The sequence below is a fragment of the Dendrobium catenatum genome, unplaced genomic scaffold (genome assembly GCF_001605985.2).
Source record: "Dendrobium catenatum unplaced genomic scaffold, ASM160598v2 fragScaff_scaffold_1631, whole genome shotgun sequence".
NCBI lineage: Eukaryota > Viridiplantae > Streptophyta > Magnoliopsida > Asparagales > Orchidaceae > Dendrobium > Dendrobium catenatum.
Window position 1 is genome coordinate 140,921 of NW_021320093.1, and position 25,251 is coordinate 166,171.

General features: G+C 40.3%; 1 protein-coding gene and 1 pseudogene across 1 annotated transcript in view; one reads left to right on the forward strand and one right to left on the reverse strand.

The window, feature by feature from the left end:
- Positions 1–25,251, reverse strand: part of LOC110107670 (bifunctional nitrilase/nitrile hydratase NIT4) — a 53,995-nt gene that overhangs the window by 20,085 nt on the left and 8,659 nt on the right. The window lies entirely within an intron of this gene.
- LOC110107668 lies at positions 19,809–23,732 on the forward strand (annotated as a pseudogene).

A 25,251-nucleotide genomic window follows, 5' to 3' on the forward strand; every position in this document is an offset into this window, starting at 1 on the left:
GCTCAGCCTGGTGATCCCATGCCTCAAATATTTCCAAGATCAACTTCTCAATCACATCATTTTGGATCTAGGGGTAACGGTAAGATCTGACATTGATTGGTGATACTTCCTTCCTTAGCGTGATGGCGTGCTCCTCTCCCCTCTATGGTGGAAACCCTGGAGGTGACTGAAAAATCTCACTGAACTGTTATATAACTGAATGTACTGAAAGAGGGATGTCCACTCCTTCCTCCCCTATAATCCCCTCCAAACTATGTAGCTCCACCAGAAATCCTCCCACCTCCTGTTTGTCCCTTACCATAGTATTTAGAGACACCACGGCTTTGGAGAGCCTGCATCTCCCTTAATAACCATCCTTCTCCCTTCCACCATCAACTGCATTGTCAGCATCCCCCAATTCATCTTGGTATCCCCCAAAGTCTACAGCCATCTCATCCCCAGGATGACATTAGTGTTCCCTAACTCCAATTGGAAAAAATTCTCCATCACCTAGATCCCCTGTATGAGTAGGACCACTCCCCTACACACCCCTCTACCTATCTCCATCTTCCCAGTCCCCATCATCACCTCATAGCCCCCAATGTCCACCAGTTTCATCCTCAATTGGTCTACGATCTAGTTGGAGATGAAATTGTGCGTAAAACCACTATCTATCAGCACCACTACCTCCTTGTCTGTAATTTCTCCTCCCACCTTCATAGTGTGATTCGAAGTGAATCTCACCACTAAATTCAAGGAAACGTCAGCCATATCTAAATGCAGCTTTTCCTCCTCCATCAATGCCCCGCTCCCACCTCCCTCCTCAGCCTCCACATCATCACAGATGGTGAGAACCTGAAGAGTTAAGTACTTACACCTATGCCCCGACGTGTATTGCTCATTACATCTAAAACATAACCACTTTGCCCTTTTATCATGCACCTTCGCTTTTCTGAGTCACTTGAAGTTGCCCCTAAGGCAAACTCTCCCGCTCTTCTCCCTAGGAACTTCTTTCTGAAAGGATATTGTCTGGCTTTTGGGTGCTAGACTTGTAGGGGTACTCTAGTAGACCCCTCCTATGATGTTGGTTCTGCTGGCCTTCTCCCTCTCATATTTTTCTTCTACCCTCTGAGCAAGATCCATTGTTTCCATCAGCCCGCTAAGCCTCAATACCCTGAGTTCTACCCGTATGTCCTCCCTAAGCCCCTACATAAAATTTTCCTCCAATCCTTCCACTGAGATTCCCCTCAATCTCCCCGACAACAACTAAAACTTCTCTCTATACTCCATAACTTTCCCCTTTTGAGTTTGGGCATAGAACTGCTCGTGGATGTCTCCTCCCCAAATGGCTCAAAAACGTTCCAACAAGCACTACTTAAATTCTCTCCATGAGTAGATCGGATACCTAGCCTCCCTCCATTTGAATGAGACTAGGCCTTTCCTTCCAAACATAAACTAGCCGCCATAAGTTTTTTCCCTTCAGTCAGCTCGTTGATAGCAAAGTAACATTCCACCCACACCCAACCTTCAGCATCCTCCCGTTCAAAGACCGACATCTTTAACTTCCTTGAACTCGCATCCATACCTCAATGGTTTCTTCCCCCGTTGATTCCTCCGATGTAGTGGTGGTGTGATTCCCTTCCTCCCTTGGTTGAGTTTGACCCCATGGCTCCCCCCAACCATGCCATTCTCCATTTCACCTCATCACATGCTTGGTTAATCTCCCAAATGGGTCAGCTTCCCTGCTACTTGCTATCCTCCCTTCAGAATACCCCAATACGCCCACCAACGGGGCCTCGAGTGGCGATCCTTGATGGAAAATACTCTCCAATTCATCGTCGTCCTCCTAGATCTCCTTTCCTCGTGGTTCCACCATAGAAATTGTTGATGATGCTTTTGATTGCATCTCAAGCATCTTTTTCATCATTCCTTCAAAGTTTCCAAAGCGGTTCTCGATGGCTGAAAGTCTTCCCTCCACCCCAGAATATTTTTCCTCTACTCCGTCCTTTAGTTGTTCCATCTCGCCCTCCAATGCCTCCATCTTATTTGCTGCCAGCTCTAATCGCAAAATCAACGAAGATAACTTAATTTTCTGCCCAAGAAAGTGCTTTGATACCAATTTGATAGGAAACACTGGCAAAAATTGAATGAATCTTGGCTGGAATTTGGAATTTCAACAAGATAAAATAGAAATCGTGAAAAATTTAGTGGCAAACCGCTAGGGAAACTTGATAATTAATGAAAAAGGGAAGAAAACAAACAAGACAAAATTTATCTTCAATTCGAGAGGAAGATCCGGCTCTCCTATTACCTAGCCAGCGGCTAGAGCCCAAGTAAAACCCAAGAGAAATACAAATTCAACCAAACATAACCAACCCTAGCCCATCCCTTTCCCCCTATTTAGAGAATACAAATATAATGATAATTACCCTAACCCTAATCCATCTTGGACCAATCTAATAGACATCTTCATGCAAATGATGAATGAGATATGAAACAAGTAATGAAAATAATAAAATGCTAACATGCATCCTAAAGAATACTAATAAAGATTTTTATATAATTCCTAGAAAAACATATGATGAAGAAAAGGCTTATACACTTATATGGATATGGATAAATAATCTCTATAAATAAAATTAACTGAAAAGGCTTAAATGTTTACTATGATGTATTTTGCACTTTCAAAGTTGATCATGTAGATGAAATTTTAAATTTCAGGTTTCTTTGAAGGCATTTATCATTAAAAAATCTCTAGAATATTGACATAACTTGAATATCTCCATAAGTTTCTTTATATGAGTTGATAAATAAATAAATAAACAAGAACCAAAAGTGAAATGTCAATCCCAACTTGATTTGTAGATTTAGTGATAAGTTTGATAGATACTTCATAAGAAATGATTTTATCAAGTTCTTTAATTGATTCATCAGCTACAACAAATATGATTTCAACGACACACTAAGAAATAGGCTTCATTTTTATTAGAAGTTCATGTTCATAAACAATCCTATGCACAATTTTGTTTTCAATATAATTATGACTCTTGTTCAAGTAGGTTCACAAACAAGATCTATTGTAGATGCACATTCAAATTCAACAACATGAAATGTAGATTAATATTGCAATCATAAATCATCTTGTGTATCTAACACCTCAAAAAATATTCAAAAATTACATTTTCTTCAATGAGAGTAGATTTATCAATGTATGATTTTTCAGTTGTTGTATAGTTGACAAGCTTTAGAGGAAAAGGTAATGATTCTTCTTTAAGTACATTAATTAGAAGTGTGATAGTCCTTGTAGAATGATCCTAGTATGTCCCAATGTTCAAAATTTAGATAAAGCTTTAGATATTATGTTTGGTAAATTGTATCGTAATTCATTCATAATCTCTCGCCTATGACCTTGAATTAAATGTACAACAACAACAAGCCTTTGTCCCACTACGTGGGATTGGCTACATTAATCTTTTTTCTCTATTGTGTCCTGTTAAAAGTCAATTCTCGTTTAAATCTAATAAAAAAATATCATTTTTAATATTTTCTAACTAAATCTTTTTAGGTCTACCTCTACCTTTCTTAACATAAGTCAAATCTAATTCTTCTATCATAACCGGGTCATTAGAAGGCTATCGTTTTATGTGACCAAACCATCTAAGATGACTCTCTCTAATCTTATCTTCCATTGGAGCTACTCCAACCTTTTCACGTATATGGTCATTTCGTATCCTATCTCTAAGGGTAAAGCCACTCATCCGCCTGATCATCCTCATCTTTGCAACATTAACTTAGTACTATGCTTCTCTTTTAATGGCCAACATTTGGCACCATAAAGCATTGCAGGTCTCATCACCATCTTATTACACATTTTAAATATCTTGGATATATTAAGGGAGATATTTCTATCACACAACAAGCCCGATGCATTCCTCCGCTTCAACCATCCAACTTGAATTTTGCTGATAATATCCTCATCTACTTCACCATCACTCAGAACAATAGATCTAAGATACCTAAAATGTGTACTTTTATTAATAACTTCATCGCCCAAAGTCACAATCCTCTCACTAGGTCTATTACTACTAAAATTACACTTCATATATTTAGTTTTAGATCTACTCAAGCAAAAACCTTTAAACTCTAAGGTTGACCTACATAATTCAAGTTTACCTTCAACTCCCTCTCTATTCTTATCAACAAGAAAAATATTATTAGCAAAAAGCATACACCAGGGTAACTTCACAAAAGAAGTGGTGGCTCCATCCCTTCTATCACTTGCTATGACTATATGATAAGTTGATTTAAAACAGCAATAAATTTCATTCATCATTATAATGTAGCTACAATTTTCTGTAGTGTAGTCTATGTCATGGAGGAGGTAGCCCACACAAGCAGAGTTATTTAAGACTCACCTAAGGAGACGGAAGAATTCATCCATGCAAGTTCATTGCAAGTGATAGTATGATGTGTTTAGATTGTACGTCAAGAATATTTACAAAATGATTTAAACATTAATATTTTATTTGAAATTAAATTTTATATCAATACAGGATCATAATATTGCGAGTATTTTTGAGAGATATGAAGAGCTATGTAGCTATTAGGGTGATATTGATATTAAAGTATGGATATAGGCTGCATGCAACTCAAGGAAAGTGATAGGAAATACTTGGAGATCTCAAGTATTTCTATCAATTGAGACAAAATCAGCAAACAATCTCACAAAATATGAGGGATAATCACACCAAATAGTAGTTTTTATTGCAAGAAGCAAACTAACGGAAAGAAGAAATCAAAGCAAGATACAATTGATTCTCAATTCGAGATCGATCTCTCACAATCTCTAGATGATGAATCTAGAGCCCAAGACACTAAGAAAAAGAACCCAAGAGAACTCAATAATCAAAACATAACCCTAACCCCAATTCCCTCATCCTACTTAAGCATACAATTAATTAATCAATCCAAATGACTAAAGAGCCATTGTTGCCCCCTCCTTTCCCTCCCAAGAATTTGAATTTGAAGTTTTAGGTGGACCCGACTCCTCCCTCTCTCTCTCTTTGTTGTCACCACTCCTGGAATAAATCAGGACCGGTCTAACAATACCACCCTCCCAAAGAATCACCTAGTCCTCAAGGTGAAAATAAGGAAACTAATGTTTCACCTTCTCGTATGGCTCTTATATGGCCTCATAGTCTGGGAGACTCTTCCACTTAATCAACACTTCCTTAGTTCCATCTTCTCCTAGCGAACCCCCATCAACTCCAAGGGTTCCAACATCACCTCTAAATCTTCAGTGAGTGTCACCGGTAACTCCAAACTGGCTGCATAATTTCCAATGGCCCTTCTCAATTGGGATACATGGAAAACAAGATGTATAGTCGCCGTTGGTGGTAGTTTCAATCGGTATGCCACCACTCCAATCCTCTCTAATATCTCATAGGGCCAAAAGTATCTAGGGACAAGCTTCTCATTCCTCTTATTGGCGACTATATTTTGCCTTTAAGGTCGAAGCTTCAAGAACACCTTCCCCCCTACTCAAATTGGATGTCTTTCCTATGCCCATCTGCCTATTTCTTCATAATCTGTTGAGCTCTCAGCAGATGCCTCTTCAATTCATCTAACACCCTATCCCTCTCCTCCAAGTACTCCACTGAATAAACTGGAGTGCTGTTATGTCCAAATTGCACCCAGTGAGATGGATCCCCCCGTACAACACCTTGAATGGTGTCATCTGAAAAGCAGAATGATAAGAGATTTTGTACCAATACTCAGCCCATGATAACCACCTGGCCCATAACTTGGGAGTCTCTGATATAAAGCATCTGAGGAAAATCTCCAAGCTCCTGCTGACCACTTCTATTTGGCCACCTTTCTGTGGGTGGTAGACAATGCTCCTCTTTCATATTGTCTCATCTAATCTGAATAGCTCCCTCTATAAATGACAGAGGAACACCTTATCCCTGTCGAATACTATAGCCTCTGGTACTCCATGTAGTCTGACCACCTCTCTGATGAAAGCTGAAGCCATTGTCACTACAATGTATGGGTGTCGTAGGGAAATGAAATAAGTATACTTGCTCAATCGATCCACTGCCACTAGGATCACTGTAAATCCTTCTGATTGAAGAAGCTCATTTATGAAATCCATGGATATCTCCTCCCACACCCTTCTTAGTAAAGCTGAAGGCTGCAGTAATCCTCCTGGAGACATGGCCATGTATTTGTTCTTCTGACAACTCTCACAAATGGCTACCATGTCCTTCATATCCTTATGCATCCCCTTCCAATACAGCTCTGATGCTAGCCTCTTGTATATCTTATGCACCCCTGAGTGACCCCCAACAACGCTCCCATGAAACTCCATGAGCAAGTGTGGAATGTGGGTGGATGTCCTAGGCATCACAAACCTTCCCTGATACAACAATATCTCCCCCTCCAAGGAATACCCCGGGTGGCTACTCCTTTCCCTCAGTAAATCATCCCTGATTTTTTTAGCTCCTCATCTCTGGCACTCTCCTCCTTGATGGCCTCCCAATCCAACATCAATGGGATTTATACTATTATCGCCTGTAACTCACCCATACATTTGGACAAGGCTTTTGCCGCCTTATTCTCCACTCCTGACTTGTATTAGATTTCAAAATCATATCCCAGCAATTTAGACAGCTACCTCTAATGCTCCTCTATCACCATCCATTGCTCCAGGCTTCTAGCAAGTATTTTAGGCTTCGTTGGTATGTTGTGACAATGAAATGCTTACCTAATAGGTAGGGCGCCACTTCTAGATGGCTAATACGATGGCCACTAGCTCCCAATCATAAACTAATTTCAACCAGGCCTTAGTTGTCAACACCTGGCTGAAATAGGCAATGGGTCGATGATCCTACATGAGCATTATCTCCAATCCATACCCTGAAGAGTGAAGTCTGACATAGCTAAAACCGATACAATGGTCATAGCCTTCTTCAAACTCTCAAAAGCAGTTGTAGCTGCCTCCCCCCATAAGAACCCATCCTTCTTTAATTGCTCTATTAATGGTCAAACGATAGATTTATACCAATTCACAAACCTCCTTTAGTATCCTATCAGTTCTAAGAATCCCCTCAACTCCTTTAGATTCTTAGGTAATGGCAATATCAACATAGCCTCAATTTTTTAATGATCAATTGTCACCCCCTCTTTGGACACAATATGGCCCAAATACTCCATACTGGTCTGGGCAAAATAGCACTTCTTCAAATTGGCCCTCAACTGATGCTCCTATAACACATCTAGCACCCTCTTCAAGTGCTCTTAGTGTTCCTCCTATGTCCTGCTGTAAATTAGGATATCGTCAAAGAACACCAAGACAAAATCGCCTAATGTAGAGTCGAAAGACCTTGTTTATAAGAGACAAGAATGTGGCCGGGGCGTTAGTGAGGCCAAAAGGCATTAATAGGAACTCATAATATCCCTCGTGAGTTCTGAAAGCAGTTTTTGGCACATCTTCTTCATTATGATCTAATATATCCTAATTTCACATTTATCTTGGTGAATATCACTGCCCCACTTAATTCATCCAACAGTTCATTAATCACCGGTATAGGAAACTTGTTTGGCACAGTTTGCTTGTTGATCGTCTTGTAATCCATACAAAACCTCCACCTGCCATCTTTTTCCTACACCAGTAATATTGGACTAGAAAAAAGACTAACACTAGGTTTGATGATTCCAGCCTCCAGCATCTCTATAATCAACTTCTCAATCTCGTTCTTCTGAAATTGAGAATATCTGTAGGGCTTGACGCTGATGGGCAACACACGTTCTCTCAAGGTGATAGCATGCTCCGGCTCCCTAAGTGGTGACAATCCCTGAGGCGGATGAAACACCTCCTAGAATTGATGGATTAACGGTTGTATAGAGAGGGGTATGACCCCTTCCTCCTCCAATCTAACTCCCTCAAATCTGTGCAGCTCCACCAACTAACCTTCCCCCACCTCCTAGATATTCCTTACCAAGGTTTTGAGTAACACCATTGCTTTGAATAGCCCTGCATCTCTCATGATCACCACCTTTCTTCCATCCACACTCAGCTCCATCATGAGTGCTCCCTAATTGACCTTGGTGTCCCCCAGGGTCTGCAACCACTTCATTCCCAAGATGACATCTATACTTCCTAACTCCAGTGAAAGAAATTCATACCTCACCTAAATCTCCTAGATAGTCATCACCACTCATCTACAGATCATCTGGCCTTTCTCCACCTTCCTTGTACCCCATCATCACAGATGGTGAGAACCTAAAGAGTTCAATCCCTACACCTATGCCTTGGAGTGTACTTCTCATCACAACTAAAACACAACCCATTTGCCCTCTTCTCCTGCATCTCCTTCTCCGTCAGCCTCTTGAAATTTCCCCCGCTCCCTCCTCCTAATGTCTTCTCCTTGGTGGTCTCATGAAATCCCCCTTGTTGCAGGACCCTTGGGTGTTAAGTGGGTGTTCGTCATCCAGTAAGCGCCTCCTGAGCTGCTGCTCCTGGCTCCCTTCTCTAGATTTTTCTAATTTTCTGCCAGCTGTGCCAACTTCATGGCCTCTCCCAAGTCACAAGTAGTCATGACTTTCATCGCCGCTCTGAGCTCTGCCATAGTTTAAAATTGCGCAATAAGAGGCGCGCCTCTGCGCAATTTGGACCCATGCCGCCTTATTGCCTAAGCAATTTTGGCGTTTGCTAAGGCTTACGTCTCAGGTACAGTGAGGCGCGCCTCAATTGCGGTATTGCGCAATTTTGGTTGAAGCGTGCGCCTTACTAAAGGGCCCCACTCACTTAAAGTTTAAAATAAAATTGATGTTTCTTGCTTCTATCAGTCAAAGCTGAACCAAACGAAGGTCTCCCGCGGCACCTATCCCACACGCTCCCGATCCCGGATCTCTTGCACATTTCCGCCGCCTCTCCCGCCGGAGCCGCCTCTCGCCGGTGAGTCTTTTGTTTTTGGCCGCCCCTCAACATCATTTCTTTAAGTGTTTATAGGGTTTTTTTTAAGTTTAGAGTTTGATTTTTCAACTTATAGGAAAGCTAGTGTTTTAATTTTTTTGAGTTTTTTTTTTTTTGTTTCATTTTGCATTTGTACTTTAAGAAATATGATTAAGGGCAAGAAAAAGTCTAATACGTCATTGCGAAGAGACCCTTCTTGAAAATACAGTGTACAGGTTGACGTAGGTGGCGGTGAGAAGACTTATGTGTATTTGAAATACAATTTTGTGATAAAGTGGTCAAGGGCGGAGTTACCCGCATGAAGGAATACTTATCCGGCTCTCATAAAAACGTAGCAACGTTTGCAAATGTGCCAGACAAGGTGATGGATGAAATTATTGCTTACATGAAGAAAAGTACCATGTCAAAACATTTACAACAGGAGCAATTTGATGAAAGGGTCGAACAAGGTGCTTACTACGGGAACGAGAGTAGAAAGGGCTCTTCCTCCACTATACAAAATAGAGGTGTGAGGGGTCCGATGGACCAGTATATGATTAATCTAGGAGAGGATAGAGGACAAGCACAGATGATGCTTGCGACTGGTACCAGAGACGGTCGACGTCAGGTTTGCATGGATATTGGTAGATTTTTTTATGAGAATGTCATTCCATTTAATGTTGTGACATCGCCGGCCTATTTCAATATGTTGCGATCTATAGGGTTGTATGAGAGAGGGTTGAAGGCACCTTCCATGTACGAGTTGCGAACATGAATTTTGAAGGAGCTGCAGAACACAAAGCAGAGTATCGATGAGATTAAACGGACATGGAGTGAGACTAGTGTTACAATTATGTCAGATGGATTGTTTGACATGAAGATAAGGAGCTTGATTAATATCCTTGTAAGCAATCCCTACGGCACGGTATTTTTACGATCAGTTGAAACTTCAGATGAGGTTAAAAATGATAAATTCATTTCCAATTTACTAGATGGGGTTGTTGAGGAGATTGAGGAGCAATTGGTTGTTCAGGTGGTGACTGACAATGCTAGTGCATACAAAGCAACTGGTCAGATATTGATGTAGAAGAGGAAACACCTCTATTGGACCCCCTGCGTAGCACACTGTATCGATCTTATATTGGATGAAGTTGGTGATTTACCTCAACACAAGAGCACCCTTTCTAAGATGAAGAAGATCACAAAATTCATCTACAACCACTCATGGGTCTTAGCCTTAATAAGAAGTTTTTAAAGAAGGAAATCATTTGCTCTGATACCACTAGGTTCGTTATTAGACCTTTTATGCATCACATATTATATTTGTGCACTGCAAATCATTTTCAATTCCTAATGCAAGTTTATTCTACAGGTTTGTCACATCTTATTTGATACTGCAAAGCCTGCTGGATGTGAGACAACCTCTTGAAACAATGTTTACATTGATACAATGGCTTAATTATGCGTGGGGCAAGAAACATGAGGGGAAGGAAATACGAAGGCTAATTATAAATGATAAATTTTGGGCAAGTGTGACCTATGCCATCTACCCTTAATACAAGTTCTACGTTTAGTGGATGCCGAGAAAAAATCAGCCATGGGTTTTATATATAACGCAATGGATGAGGCAAATGAGTTGATTGCACATAACTTGGGAGGAGAGGATGCAAGTTATAGAGAGATTTCGGATATCATTGATGCTCGGTGGGAGGTCCAGTTACACCGTCATCTACATGCAGCGGCGTATTATCTCAATCCTCAATTTCAATATTTAGAGAGGAAATCCTCAAACCCGAAGGTGAAGCTTGGCTTGTATCATTGCATGGAACGACTAATACCGGACCAGACCGTTAGGGAGCTTACAAATTTAGAACTTGTTCTATTTCGGAATAGGAAGGGATTTTTTAGTCTGCAAGCAGCAAAATATACTATTGCCAAAAGCCCTCCAGGTATACTTATTTTTTGCAAACTTTTTGTACATGCAGAACACTTTAATATGTTCTAATTATCATTTTTCTTCTTGAAAATAGTTTAATGATGGATCCAATTAGGTGATTTCACCTCTGAGTTACAGAGTTTTGCTGTAGAGTTTTAGACCTCACTTGTTCTTCCTCTAGGTGTGAGCGAAACTGAAGTATATATAATCAAGTGCAAACAAAGAGAAGAAATCGACTTTCAACACTCAGAATGAACTCCCTTGTGTATTTTATGCACAACAAAAGGTTGAGAGAAATGTGGTTGAGGAACAAGTGGTTGAAGGATGATGAGAACTCGGTGTGTGATGATGTAGCATCTGATAATGAGTGGTTCATAGATGATGATAAAGATTTGCCATTATCAGACCTGCAGCTAGAGGATCTAAGTGTGGATGTCTTGAGGGGCGAAGAAGATCAAGTGGGCACATCCACTAGTACCACACCACACACATCTACCAATTCTGCAGCACAATAAGCAAATAATGGTATTTCACAATTTTTTATGTGCTCTTACATTATATATATATATATATATATATATATATATATATATATCACATGGGCAATTAACATGACAATAATTATTCTTATTGAACAAGGAAGAGAAAACTCAGTAACATCGAAGATGATGAAGATATGACATTCATAAATACAATTGGAGAAGAAGATTCTCTTAAAGACCCATTTAGTGATGGGACATGATTGGATTTTACATGTTCTTTCTTATTTATACTTTGGAAGTTTTGATAGACTAATATTTTGTGGTTATGTACTTTGAATTATATTATGCAATGTATATATTGCATTTATTTTATTGTTTTCCACAAATTTCACTTGTCATTTAGATGTTTTTATTATATGATAGACTCTTACTTTATTTACCTGCTAAAACCCTTAAATTCTCATTTATGCAATTTTTCGTCTGTGAGGCTTACGTCTCACACCGCCTCGAGGCTTACGCCTCGCCATACGGACGAAAAACGCCTCAAGGCTTATTTATGCAATTTTAAACCTTGATCTCTGCCTTGAACCATTTCATGAAGTTTCCCTTTAATGTAGTCTATGATAATCGCTCCACCCGATTTGCTAGGTGCTAGAACTGTTCCCAATAGTCAGTCACTGAGCCGTCCTACACTAGTGCAAAAAATTGCTCATAGAAGTCCCCTCCCCCATCAGTTTGGAAACATTCTAATAAATAATCCTTGAATGCTCTCCAGCTCCGTATAGGTCTCATTTGGTCCCTCCACTAGAACCATGACAGCACCTTCCCCTCCAAACATAGGACTGCTGATGTCTGTTTCTCCTTATCCGTTAACCTATTAATGGCGAGTACCTCTCCACCTTGTAGATCCATCAATAAATATCCTCCCCTTCAAAAATTGGCACTTCAGCTTCCTCACCTTTGATTCTCCCCCATTTCACCGAATACCTCCATACTTTCCCATCTCCCAAGTGTTTTGCTCTCCCCAAGTCTCCCAATCTTCCCTTACATGTTCATCTTCAAACCACTCTTCACTTTCTTCCCTCCTTTCTCCAAAATCAGCACCCCTCTTTCCATAATTTCCCTCTTTTTTTCACCCAACCAGCACCCCTTACTCCTTGTTCCCTATTTTCACGTCTCTCTACATACCTTCCTCATTTCTCCTCAATGATTTCTACATCGTCTTCCCTCCTACAAAAATCAAATTCATAGTTCTTCCCATTGGTCCCTTCACCTCCGATGCCGCTATTTGGATTCTATTTTCTAATAACTTCTTCACCATTAAATGGAGATCGTAAACTTTGTCTTCCATGAATGAAACCTTGTTTTCCACGGATGAAATTCAATCCTCCACCGTGGCTTTTATTTGGCTTATCTTTCTTTCAAAACGTTCTTCCAAAGCATCTAACCCCTTGGCCGCCGTCAAATTTTTGGATTTTGATCCAAAAATCAACAAGGGTACCTTCCTCCAGATAAAATTTTGCAGCTAAAATTTCAAAAATTCAGCCCCCGGTGATCCCAAGACTAACTCTAATACCAATTTGATAGGAAATACTTAGAGATCTCAAGTATTTCTATCAATAAAGACAAAATCAACAAACAATCTCACAAAATATGAGGGATAATCACACCAAATAGTAGTTTTTATTGCAATAAGCAAACTAACGGAAAGAAGAAATGAAAGCAAGATACAATTGATCCTCAATTCGAGAGGAGGATCGATCTCTCCCAATCTCTAGATGATGAATCTAGAGCCCAAGACACCAAGAAAAAGAACCCAAGAGAACTCAATAATCAAAACATAACCCTAACCCCAATTCCCTCATCATACTTAAGCATATAATTAATTAATCAAGCCAAATGACTAAGAAGCCCTTGCCGCCCCCTCCTTTCCCTCCCAAAAATTTGAATTTAAAGTTTTGGTGGACCCACTCCTCCCTCTCTCCCTCTTTACCGCCACCCCTCCTAGAATAAACCGGGACCGGTCCCAGGGACCGATTGTAATTGGATCGATCCACTAGAGACCAATCTAACAGAAAGGTCGACTATATTGATGCACACTCAGTGATGCTCCCTTAAATTTTTGTTGGAATACTCATGATTTATATATTGATGACTCTTTTAAGCCTAAATTTTAAGCAGGATTATCACAACATTAAATACAGTAAGTTGAGCAAATAATAGAGTCTATGCTTAAAGGTGCTTTTAATACATCATCTGATGCCATAGATTGCACAAAAAATATGTGATAGCATGGAAAGGGTCTAATCAACCATGAGTTTAATGATGAATGACCACATTAAAAGGGGGGTATATTTTATTTAAACAATCATGAACTATATTTTTATTTGCATTATATAGTGTTTGTTATAGGCACTACAACATTCATAGTATGTTCAATTTTAAAATTGGTTAATATTGTTCCCTCTTATAATCTTGTATTTTTTAGATTGTTGTTGGATTTGTTGCAATTATGATTGTAGTGGGGTTATGAAACATTTTAATTACAATACTGTCAAATTTGAAAGTGCAATTTTGTATGGGCTTTTTTATTGATATGTGAAGAAATAGTGACAACCCGACAAAATTGTGAATGATATGTAAAAAAATTGATAGTTCAATTTGCAACCACCTTGCAATAGATTTGAGATAAACATACAAGTTTGCAAGGGTATATAGTTTTGTAGTAGAGTTTGTCATAAGTTCTTTGCTTCAAAATGGAGAAGATAGTTGCCCTCATCATAAAGTGGTTGCAAATTGATACGCCAGTGCGGCGGGGGGGGGTACCTAGTGGGGCTCAGGGGAGTTAATATTCACTATGTAAGAAAGAGAAATCAGAGGAGCAATAATTAGGAAATTTTATTTAAGGAAAGAGGGCTAATTTGAAATCAGATTTGGGAGGTGTTTAGAAAAGTTTCTTGATTATATTTATGCTATTTAAGAAGTGTTTAATTGTTTAGAAAGTTTTCCTTAAACATATTTAATTGTTTAGGTAAGCTTTCTAAAATATGTTTAATTGTTTATGAAGGTTTTCTAAATTATATATAATAGTTTAGGAAGGTTTCCTGAATCATGTTTAATTGTTTAGGAAGGTTTCCTAAATCATGTTTAAATTATTTAGGAATGTTCTATTTATGATTTTGTATTATAAGGACATTTAAGGAGGGAGTGTCTAGGGTTTAGGGAGGCAATTGTTGAGTTTTATGTTTTGTTGTAGTTTTATTCTTGAGGGTTTCCTAGCTGAGTCTAGGTTGTTTGGGAGAGCCGATCTGCCTCTCTAATTGTAGATCACTTGTATCTTGCCTTTGCTTTGAGTTAATAAAAAATCAGTCATCGTTTGGAGTATTTCTACAATTTTTCTCTTATTTTATTGTTGTTTTTTTTTCGACAGCATATTAAATTGGTATCAGAGCCGTGTCCTAAACCAAAATCGCAATTGTCCTCGCTGAAATTTGCTGCATAATTCCTTCCCCTTACTAATTTTGCTGATAGAAGGCCATTCATCATTGTCTTTTTTTGTTATTTTTTGCGGTTTGAATAATAGATCTGTGAACAACATCAAAGAAGATGGAGGCGTTGGAAGGAGAGATGGAACAACTCAAGGCAAAGATGGAGGAAAAACATGTTGGAATAGAAGAAAGGTTTACAATGGTGGAAGGAAGGCTGTCGTACATGGAAACCCAAATAGAAAACCGATTCGAGAACATGGAAGGCATGATGAGGAAATTAATTGAGATCTAGTTGAAAGCTTCACCGGTGTTTCCTAGTGTTGAACCAAAGAGAAAGGAAATTCTTGAGTGTTGACATGTATACGCCAGCAAAAATAAAAAAATAAATAAAACCAGTGTACATGCTCGACATCAATGCCGAACTCCGCACGTCACTTGCCATAAAATCCCACAAATCCCATAAAATGAAAGTCCTATGCACGTCGTCGGCACTCTACGCATGTATCTACCTCATCATTAAAGGGAAATGAAATGAAGTATTTCGTTTCTACCTCTTCTTCCTCACGCGAAAACCCTCTCCCACTTGCGAACACAACTGAAATCCTCGCCTCTAGCTCTTCCCGATTCCTCAAGTCGTTGCCTCAGTAGTCGACCGATCAAATTCCCGAAGTTGTCAACCTCCTAATCCAGACGAAATGCACTGTCAACCTTCCCCTCCGATTACCTCAACCTAGCTGCAAATCTCCATATGCTTCTTCTTCCTCTCTTGCCAACACCTCTGCCCTAGCCAAACCCCGCTTAATAGCTGAACTCCAAGATCCCCGCCTCCCTTCCAACCTAACAACGCCTCCAACAACGACATTTCTTCTTATCGAATCGGAGCGACTCCTTCGACGACTTTCTCTCCCTATTGGATTGAAAGTAATGACTGAAGCTCGCTCTTCGCGAAGGTAAAGATCTTTCTCCCTTTCGCGTGCTTCTTCGACTAAAGAAAGAAACGGAGGATTTAACTGGCTGAGAGATTTAACAGTTCTATAAATCCTGTTTGACAGGGTTTAACATAAATCCTGCTCAAATTCAATATAAATCGGGTATTCAAACAACCTTTTTAATTAATTGTAATTAATTTTAATTAATTGTGATTAATTAACATTAAGTATAATTGATAATAATTAATTAATATTAATTATAAATTAATTACTAGTAATTATAATTAATTTTGATTAATCACAATTAATTATTATTAATCATAATTAGATATTATTAATTTTAATTAATTACTATTGATTATAATTAATTATTACAATTAGTTATAATTAATTGTTGTTAATATAAAAAAGAGAAGTGAAGAACAGGGGAGAAGAAAAATATATGCCCCAGACATACGTACATTTGATGCAGACACTGCCATCGTCACCCTGACACAGTCGACACAGCCAACGACATCATCATCAACCCCTGCGAAGGTGTAAAATCCCAAACCTTGTCCTCAATGTTTGCAGTGCGACGAGCAACCACCAATGCACATTTTTCTTAGCGCAGTGCAAGGAAACTCACTGCGATGCTTGTGACAAGGCAGGTAATCCTCATGCGCGCTTTTATTAGCATGGCAGATAAAAATTTAAGTACTCGTATGCACCTTAGTGTGAAACAACTGTGCATTTTCAAACAGATGCCCCTGAAAACCCATTCACGCTTTTCTTGGCATAAAGGGATTGAAGACTACAACCACGGTATCACACGACAATGATCGTGTGCATCTTTCTTGACATGGCGGAAAGGCTATGACTCCCCAAATTTCCCTCAAATGGGAGATGCCGAGATACTGCCAAAATTCAGACTAAAATGCATAAAATCTTAACAACAAAAGGACCTAACCTAAGCAGCAATACAGGGGACCTAACTTCAACATAACGCATGAAACAAAACATTCACAAACAACAGGGAACTAGCCCTAAACTTTAAAATGCACAATAATAATCAAAACACAAATGACAAATAATAATGTTGATTATTCTAACGAATATCATTCTAATGAATATCAATTCACAAGCAGGGAACTCATGGTGGGAAACTTTCAAATGTGGTTGACTTGAAAGTAACATCAGTCAACAACGAAATGCATAAGTACTTCCCAAATGTAACAGCAAAAGACTTGTTATGCAAGTAACAGTTAACTTGTAGATTGAAGTGGTGGCACTTGCAAATAAGTACATCAGACCACCTATGAATGGCGAGGGAGGATATGATGCAAGTACATGTAGCATGCAACAAACACTAGGGTGTACATGCAGTTGATAGCAATAGAACCTTAAAAGTACATTTAACCGTGCAAGCAGCAATGAGAAATCATGCAGTGAATTTCAAGCCAAGAGATAGTCGAAGAGCCTGAAACAAATGCAATGTAATCATTGTTGCCTAATTACAAAGAACATGTGGCAGCTAGTTCACAGGCAATTTCAAGAGACCGTGACACAACGATTTACCTACAATTACATATAAGAATGCAGCCTGACTAGAGATGAAGGGTAGAATGCTATGTTGAAAGTAGTCCACCTACAATCAACAGTTGTTAAATGACAAGTAAATGCACCAGTCCACGTCTAAATGGAGATTACGTACGAGCGATGGATGTAATAATCTCCCATGAATCAAGGTCGATTGGCTTGCATGTGTATGTGATAGTCTCTTGTGAACACAAAGCTAAAATACATGAGAGAGTTCACGATAAATGCAATTCAGCTTGCATCCAACATCAAATCAGATGAATGCACTGATTTGAATGAAAGCAAAGATGGTTGACATGACCTATTTGTGGATAATAACAGTGGATATATCACAAGTATTTAAAATGCCCCTCATACATGCATTATATTTACATGTTGCATATGCACGTGTCATAACTTATACAGGCATGTCACCTGACACTACAAATATATTTCAAAGTGACCTCCGACATATATTTGTAATATATAAAGGGTTTTACTCCAGTGTGTCATCTTGACATTACTACTGCATTCCAAAGATGACCTATAGCATACATTGTTAGGACGCACGGGTTTCATTCAAGAATGTCGTTTGACATTGCAATCACATCAAAATACCCCCGTATCCATTGACAATAAGCAGAGGGTTTCACTCCAATATGTCATTTGACACTGTAATTACACTTCAAAAATTGTCCTCTCGCATGTGTTTGCAATAAGCAGAGGGCTTCACTCCAATGTGTCATTTGACACTACAATTGTACTTTAAAAATTATATTATGAACACATGTGATCCATCAGCATAAACCTATGTGGGCCCCAGGGAGCATGTTGAAAGTACATGCACGATGTCTGAGGAGGCTATGTGAGTCAAGGGCGGAATATAGATTCAAACCCGATCCTCTGTCAACAAATAGGCAGAGTCGACAAGGTTAATAAAATAAATTATAACAACCCATAAATACCCTGATGATGATCATGTTGAATGTAAATCTCAACCGAAGTGGATCATATATTTTCAAATGTCCTCAAACTTCCACAAAATACTAATAACTTCAAATGACCTCAAATTCATTGCAATGATGATCGTGTTGAATATAAATCTCAAACGGAGGGGATCATATATTTTCAAATGTCCTCAAACTTACACAAAATATTAATATTTTCAAATCACCTCAAAGTCACCCTGGGGATGGCCGTGTTGATAGAAAATCTCAACCGGATGGGACACAAGCATTTAAAATGCCTCCAAATGCCCATAAAAATCCAAGATTCCAAATAATCACCCAAAATAAGGATATTTAAAATTAAAACTAATCACCAAACGCTTAAAGCAAAACTCATTAACTCTCTATAATAGTTTGTCGAGGTGAATAAATCTAAAAATTAATTCAGCTCACAAATAGCTAATATCTAGTCAAGAATATTACTAAGATTCATTCTTAATTTGTCTTTTGCCAGTAAGGATGTGGAACTTGTCCTCTAACCGATTGGACAGAAAACCCTTTGTTAGCTAAGGTGGATTCAAATTTGTCCTCTTAGATAAATATACACCCCCTATAAGGTAGCCTTAGACGACGCAACCATGGCTGCCGACAAGGATCCTCCTGTCAGGTTAGATCGAGTACCTCCTCTGCCTAAGTAGATTAGGGACCATGATGGCCCGAGACAACGAAATCATGGGATCTTGATTGAGCTCATCATCACTCCCCACACCATCCACTTTAAGTGGAAGATTATGAAATTTCAAATTTTAAATATCAAATTTTCAAATATCAACCAATGCTGCTACTATATGTCAGATATTACATATCTATGAATATGATGAACATATTTAAGATTAGCCTTAATTGAAATCTCTCACTTGATCAGGAGGGGTAATTAACTATAGGGACTTGCGCCTATAGGAAACCAGAACTCAGATCATAAAGTCCTCGTAAAATGAGGGTGAAATCTCTGGGTATTGTCTTATCTACAAACTCAATTTGCCTTCTGAAAATTTACCCTGGAACTTAATTCGTTAAAACTCCCCCAACAACAAGAGGGAAGGCCGGGGCTCGAAGTTTTGGAGCCCACATGGAGGAGATAATGAGGAAACTTTTTAAAATGCAATCAAAAACTTCATCAGTGGTTCTGATGGCTAACTCTAACCAAGATTTGACTAGGATTCCCTAAGCTGAATCGAAGGGAAAGGAGATAGGACGGGTGTTCAATGAGAGTTTCTTTTATCAAAATCCACATCGTGGGGCTCCGATAAGGGGTAGATTCGGGTTTTCGAATGAGGTGATAGCAAGGAGGGGTTTTTTGTGAATGTGGTAGGGTAGTCGACCACTATAAGAGGCATTTGGAGCAAGGGAAGTGGGCTATCAGAGGAGGGGTCCGGAGCCACCTCCTAGGGATTCAATAAAGAACAAAATAGGATTTTTTGATGGAGGGATAACAAGAAGGGAGTTTCATGGTATGGGAGGTCTTTTGGGCAAAATGAGTGGACGATCGGAGGAGGACGGGCCGAATAATGGGGATCGGGTCATGTGAGGTGGAGAAAAAAATGTGAGATTCACACCCTCAAAACACAAGGGAAATATGTAGGGATCAGGACAACTGTTAGACTAGAGGAAGAAGCTATTGGGATAGTGGCAATCCTAGGATGAAGGATTTCTCAGAGGACACCGCAAAAAGATTGGGAAACTTTGGATTCATTTAATTCCGACCAGGATGTGAATATCATGGCAACAACCCTGAGCTGTCAAAACTGCTGCATAAAGCAGTTTTGAGAAAAGTAAGAGTGCTTATGTAATCTATCAGCAATATCTTGCTAACCGACCAGTAAATGTTCTTAGAGATCTTCTGGAACTTAAAAATAAGCATCCACATATTCCAGTTGGTAAAGTTGAACCTGCATCTTCCATTGTACAACATTTTGATGCTGGTGTAATGTCTTCTGGAGTTATTTCTAGGGAAACGCATGAAGCTATTGCAATTGCAATGAATAGGTTAGATAGAAAATCACATCTGGAGAGGGTGGTAAGGATCCTATCCACTGGAGTCCACTTGTAGACGTTATTGATGGATATTCTCCAACGCTTCCTCACCTTAAAGGTCTCCAGAATGGTGATACTGCCACAAGTGCAATTAAACAGGTTGCTTCAGGATGTTTTGGTGTTACTCCAATTTTTTAGCCAATGCTGACCAGTTAGAGATCAAAATTGCTCAAGGTGCAAAACCAAAAGAAGGTGATCAACTTCCAGGGAAAAAAGTTAGCGCTTACATAGGAAGATTAAGGAATTATAAACATGGTGTTCCTCTTATATCTCCTCCATATCGTGATATTTATTCAATTGAGGATTTTTCACAGTTGATTTTTAACCTCCATCATTTTAATCCAAAGGCCAAGGTATCCATGAAGCTTGCAGCAATAGCTGGGATAGGCACCGTAGCTTCAGCAATAGTTAAGGTGAATGCTGACATAATACATATATTTGGTCATAATGGCAGAACTGGAGCTAGCCCTGTAAGCTCTATTAAACATGTTGCTGGACCATGGGAGCTTGGATTGATGGAGACACATCAGACACTTAATCGAAAATGGATTGAGAGAAAGGATTATCCTTCTAGTGGTTGATGGATTCAAGAGTGAATTTGATGTCCTTATGGCTGCAGCCATTGGTTCTGATGAGTATGGTTTTGGATCAATTGTTATGATAGCAACAGGCTGTATAATGGCATGCATTTGTCACACAAACAACTGCACAGCTGGAGTTGCAAGTTAGAGACAAGAACTTCATGCATGTTTCCCTGGTGTTCCTGGTGATCTGGTCAACTATTTTGTGTATGTTGCCAAAGAGGTGATAGGCATTATGGCTCAACTGGGCTATGAGAAGATGGATGGTATAATTGGAAGAATTGAATTGTTGAGACAAAGACAAGCTTCTTTAAAAAGACTAAACACATTGTTCGCAGCTATATTTTATTGAATGTAGACCTACCAAAGTGGAGAAGCGTTGAAATAAGGAATCAGGATGTCCAGACTAATGATCCAGTCCTAGATGAAATTATACTTTCTGATCCTGAGATAGTTGAATTAATTGAACCTGAGAAGGAGGTAACAAAGGCAGTAGAACACAATGTTGATAGACCTGTTTGTGGGAATATAACTGGTGTGATTGCTAAAAAATATAGAGTTACATGCTTTGAAGGACAACTAAATATAGCTTTCAATGGAAATGTTGGGCAATCCTTTAGCTGTTTCGCGACTCCTGGATGCAAGAGGTTAATGATTACGTAGGAAAGGGTATGGTTGGTGCAGAGCTTGTTATTACTCCTGTTGAGAATGCTGGCTTCTCTCCAGAAGATGCTACCATTATGAGAAATACCTGTATATATGGTGCAACAGTTGGTCAAGAATTTGTTAAGGGAAAAATTGGTGAACATTTCGCTGTGAGGAACTCTCTTGTTGAAGCTGTTGTTGAAGGCATTGGATACATGATTGGTGGTTGTGGTGTTGATCTAGAAAACGTGGGCAGGAATGCAGCTACTAGCATGACTGGTGATCTTGCATATATTCTAGATAAGGACGACACACTTATTCCAAAGATAAACAAGAAAATAGCGATAAAGCAGCTGAATAAAGCTGTGACCAACATCCCATCCTTCCACCTTGAGGACAATATATGTTTTTTGGGGGGAGTATTGATACACCGGGGAGACCTACCTTGTGAGGCCCAGGAGAGTTAATATTCACTATATAAGAAAGAGAAATCATGGATGTAATAATTAGAAAAGTTTATTTAAGGAAAGATGGTTGATTTGAATTCAAATTTGGGAGGTGTTTACGAAAGTATCTGTTAGGCGGGCCCCTCCGGTCCTTACTTACTCTAGGCGGGCCTCACATGGAGTTAATTCAAGGGTTGGAGGGAAAATTTGAATGGAAAGGGGGGGAATTTGAATAGAAGGGCTGTTTAGGGATTTTGTATGGGGATGAGAGTTAAAGAGGGGGAAAGGGGGGAATTAGGTCCTCATCTTGAATTTGAATGAAAAGTTTGAGATCTCATTGTGTGCTTGGGCTCTAGGGTTTGCTAGAGACTTGTGGAGAGTTGTTCTTCCTCTCGAATCGAAGGACGTTGTATCTTTCTTTGTTTTCTTGCATCTACTAGTGGAAACCTTGTTTCTTTTCCTTATTTTTCTCTGTTTGGGTGCATTTCCTGCTGCGGAGCTGCTGTAAAACTGCTGGGACAGCAGTTTTGCTCACTGTTTTGGGCTGATTTTGACTAGGGTTGCTTGCGAACTCAAGTATTACCTTAGGGTTACTTGCGAACGCAAGTATTTCCTATCAAATTGGTATCAGAGCATAGTCTTGGGACTGTTGGAGGCGGAAATCTGAAAATTTCAGCAATTTTTCTTTCCTCCTCAAGAAGTTCTTCTTGTAAAACCGTGGAGGGAAGATGGCCGGAAAGAAGGTTGATGCACTGGAGGGAGAAATAGGCCAACTGAAGGCTGATTTAGAGGAAAGAACCATTGATTTTCACAACCAATTCGCTTTCATTCATGAAAAGATGGAGGGGAGGTTCACTGCTTTGGAGAATATGATGAAGAAGATGCATGAAGACAAACAAAATCCGGCGACATCGGAAACAAGGGAGGCCACAGGCGGCCATTCAAGAGGAGGAATTCCGAACCCATTAAGGGGGAGGGAGAACCCGGAAGTGAAGATCCTCGAGGGAGATGATGGAATACCTCCTCTAGAACCGCTTTCTAGGGAAGAGATGAGTATGGGCTATGAAAGGAGGGGTGCAGAATTTTTTGGGAGAAGGGACGATGCTTACCGCCGTGGTGCTGATTTGGAAAGAAGAAGAGGGGAATGTGATGAAGGGATCGGGTATGATCGTAGGAGGGAAGATCGTGACTACTGGGGACCACCTCCTCCTAGAGGAATGGGAGGTTATGGAGGAGTTAGGGGACACGGTGGTGACCCGAGAGTGAGGAAATTGAAGATGCCCATCTTTGAGGGCGAAGACGCACATGGCTGGATCTACAAGGTGGAGAGATACTTTACAATCAATGGGTTGAATGAGGAGAAGAAGTTGACAGCTGCAGGCTTGTGCTTAGAAGGGAAGGCTCTGGCATGGTATCAATGGCGGGACATGAGCGACCCATTCGCACCTGGAGGGAGTTCAAGGATTGTCTATTAGAACGCTTCCGAACCAGCAGGGGAGGAGACTTCTATGAGCAGTTTTTTGCATTGACACAGGAAGGGACAGTGGCAGAGTATCGTGACCGGTTCGAGTATTTGGCCAGCAGACTGGATCGGCTCTCAGAGACAGTGTTAGAAGGAAACTTTATGAAGGGGCTGAAAGCGGAGATCCGGGCAGCAGTTCGGGTGATGAGGCCACGAGACCTTGGAGAGGCCATGGAGCTAGCTCAGCTGGTGGAGGACCAGAAGCATCTGGAGAAGGGGATTAGGGGAAGCAATTATGGAGGATCTTACAGAATGACCACTACTTTCTTAGCTCCAAAGGCACCAGCAACAGGGGGGTTGAGGGAAATACCCAAAGAGAGAACTGGAGGGGAAAATTTCAAAAGGCTAACTGAGAAGGAGATACAGGAGAAGAGGGCAAAGGGGTTGTGTTTTAGATGTGATGAGAAATACATGCCAGGGCATAGGTGTAAGGACCGAACTCTTCAGGTTCTCACCATCTGTGATGACGAGGAAGCTGAGGAGGGAGGTGGAAGTGGGTTAGAGATGGAGGATGAGGAGAAACTACATTTGGATGTAGCAGAAGTATCCCTAAATTCTGTGGTGGGATTCACTCCAAATCACACTATGAAAGTGAGGGGAGAGATGGCTGATAGAAAGGTGATAGTGTTGATCGATAGTGGGGCAACCCACAATTTCATCTCCACTCAGATGGTTGACTTGCTGGGGGTGAAACTGGAGGATACAGGCGGCTATGGAGTGATGCTGGGCACAGGAAAGGTAGAAATGGGAAGGGGAGTTTGTAGAGGAGTAGTGCTGATGATTCAGGGGATCCAGGTGAAGGAAGAATTTCTTCCCTTGGAGTTGGGGAGCACTGATGTCATCCTGGGGATGAAATGACTGCAGACCTTAGGGGAGACCAAAGTAAATTGGGGTGCTTTGAGGATGGAGCTAATGGTGGAAGGAAAGAAGATGGTGATCCAAGGCGACGCAGGGCACCGGCGTGTCTCTCAGATCCATGATCAGAACCATACAGGAGGTGGGAGGTGGATATTTGGTGGAACTGCAGCGCTTGGAGAGGGTCAGTGCAGGGGATGAGGGAAGCCTTCCTCTGGCAGTACAACCGCTCATACAACAGTTCAATGAGGTGTTCCAACCGCCTCAAGGCTTACCACCACTCAGGGAACAAGAGCATGCAATCATTCTGAAGGAGGGGGTGCCACCAGTTAGTGTGCGACCCTACCGCTACCCCCAAATTCAGAAGGACGAGATCGAGAAGCTGATTAAGGAGATGTTGGACGCGGGGATCATCAGACCAAGTGTGAGTCCTTTCTCTAGTCCTGTACTACTGGTCAAAAAGAAGGATGGTAGCTGGAGATTCTGCGTGGATTACAGGGCATTGAATAAGGAAACTGTGCCGGATAAGTTTCCCATTCCGGTGATCGATGAGCTACTGGATGAGCTGTATGGAGCAGTAGTGTTCTCTAAGATGGATTTGAAGTCGGGCTACCACCAAATCAGGATGAAAGGGGAGGATATTCCGAAGACGGCATTCAGGACACACGAGGGGCACTATGAGTTCTTGGTGATGCCATTTGGGCTTACCAATGCTCCAGCCACTTTCCAATCCTTGATGAACAGGGTGTTTCGGCCGTACCTGCGGAGGTTTGTACTAGTTTTCTTCGATGACATACTGGTGTACAGTCGATCCGAGGAGCACCAGGAGCATTT